The sequence below is a fragment of the Neophocaena asiaeorientalis genome, unplaced genomic scaffold (assembly GCF_003031525.2).
Source record: "Neophocaena asiaeorientalis asiaeorientalis breed wild unplaced genomic scaffold, Neophocaena_asiaeorientalis_V1.1 scaffold263, whole genome shotgun sequence".
In the NCBI taxonomy this organism is placed as follows: domain Eukaryota; kingdom Metazoa; phylum Chordata; class Mammalia; order Artiodactyla; family Phocoenidae; genus Neophocaena; species Neophocaena asiaeorientalis.
Genome location: NW_020175015.1, coordinates 590726 through 593147, shown reverse-complemented (window position 1 = coordinate 593147; position 2422 = coordinate 590726).

Below are 2422 nucleotides of genomic sequence, written 5' to 3'. Positions count from 1 at the left end.
TACAGATTTACAGTCTGATTAAGAGAGTAAACTCTTCTTTATCCTGAGCTCCCAGAAGAAAGGATTATGGGATCCGGTGTTGGAGGCTGGGACATTCACATTGTTTCACAAGTGGCCACGTGATCAGAAATCCTATCTGTATGCGGCCCTTGAATATTTTTCCATTTTTATTCATTTTAAATTTCACAAGTGGGACTTCCCTGGTGGTCCAGTGGTTAAGACTCCACGCTCCCAATGCAGGGGGTACGGGTTCGATCCCTGGTCGGGGAAGGTACTGCATGGCGTGTGGCATGGCCAAAAAATAAAAAAATAAATTTCACAAGTGATACATGAAAATATTTTATTATAAGAAAAGTCAAGCAATAAAGTAAATTGCCCTTAAAGCTCCCCCAATACTACTGCAATTCCCCAAGTAAGCTTAGTTATCTATCGGTTGGGTATAGACCCTCCTATGTGTTTATACGCATATCCATTTTAGTTTATTGTACATAAATATTAAACAGTCCATATTGTTCTGAAAATAAGTTTGGTCACAGTGATATTTCTTGGTGCTCTTTTCTTGGTGCTCTTTTAATCACTACATAATATTCCATAACCATTTCCCTACTGCAGGGCTTTCAGGTTGTTTTTAATTTATGTTTTCATTGTTACTAATAGTACCATAATAAACATTCTTGCACCACTTTCATTTACATTTGTGTGTTTTTCTGGAGTAGATAAAAACAAACATATTTGCTGGGCCAAAGGGAATTGTCTTAAGTTAGAGTAGGTACCATTAAGCTGCCTTCCCAAAGGAAGCCCAGTTTACACCCCACCTACAGGGCGAGGATGCTCTCTTTCTCACACCCTTCTGTACACTGGATCTTATTTTTATCGGAAGTAGGGGTAACAGAAGTGTGAGTCTTTTAGCAATGATACAAGACAATAAACTTTTTAAATTCTTGGGGAATTTCCTGGCAATCCAGTGGTTAGGACTCAGTGCTTCCATTGCCATGGGCCCAGGTTCGATCCCTGGTTGGGGAACTAAGATCCCACAAGCCGTGTAGCGAGGCCAATAAATTAATTAATTAATTAAAGTTCTTTAAAAATTTATTTTATAGTATTGTTCTCTTGATATCCACAGACTCAGTTCAACGCCCAGAGTGAGTCACTGATGAATTTTAATCAAATCATTGAGAATGTGATGGCATCATCGTATCTCGCTTGGAGGCGTTATTATCTAAAGGAAGTGATGACCAAATGTAGTCGATATTATCCTAAAACAATAATCTCTTAAGAGGTGCTCTAGTGCAGGGGTCCCCAACCCCTGGACCAGTATCAGTGTGCAGCCTGTTGAACTGGGCCGCACAGCAGGAGTTGGGCAGCGGATGAGCGAAGCTTCATCTGTCACTCCCCACCGCTCGCACTACTGCCTGAACCATTCCCCCCCGCATCCTGTCCGTGGAAAAATTGTCTTCCATAAAACTGGTCCCTGGTGCCAAAAAGGTTGGGGACCACTTCGTCTAGTGGAGACTGATGTACCTACCCTCTCTCTGTCAATCCAGTTTTCCCTCTAGGACTGGCACAGATCCCTGGTTCTTCGGTTGAACACTGGAAAAAGTTGTTGGCTTATTCAGAGGTCTTGTAGGAAAAAAACATAAACCATTGAACCCTCAGCCCAGCTAGATGCTCACCCCATGAGAGGTCCTCGGGAAGCAAGACCTACAGAGCCCGGTTAAGCAGAAGGGCTCCTCTGTCCTCCCACCTCACTGAGCAGGGAGGCAGACACACCCACCTTCACTCACTCAATTTATTTATTTATTTATTTTTAAATTTATTTATTTATCTATTTTTGGCTGCACTGGGTCTTCATTACTGCGAGCGCGGGCTGTCTCTAGTTGCGGCAAGAGGGGGCTACTCTTCGTTGTGGTGCGCAGGCTTCTCATTGCGGTGGCTTCTCTTTGCTGTGGAGCACGGGCTCTAGGCACACAGGCTTCAGTAGTTGTGGCACGCGGGCTCAATAGTTGTGGCTGGCGGGCTCAGTAGTTGTGGCTGGCGGGCTCTAGAGTGCAGGCTCAGTAGTTGTGGCCCACGGGCTTAGTCACTCTGCAGCATGTGGGATCCTCCCGGACCAGGGCTCAAACCTATGTCCCCTGCGTTGGCAGGCGGATTCTTAACCACTGCACCACCAGGGAAGTCCCTTAACTCACTCAATTTAAATTCTCTCTTCTTTTTTTGCCAAGCTCCCCTAGTTGGATCCGCATGTGTTAAATGCTTTCTATGAGATTCCACTGTGCTGGTCTTCAAGTGACTAAACTGTACTCCAAAACTGTGGGCTATATTCATTCAACCAGGCAAGTCTCACCTTTGATTTTTAGGAATTTCAGGACAGGACCTGTGTGGTACTTACAGACACGTCGCCCTCTCTTCATAGTTCCAGGTA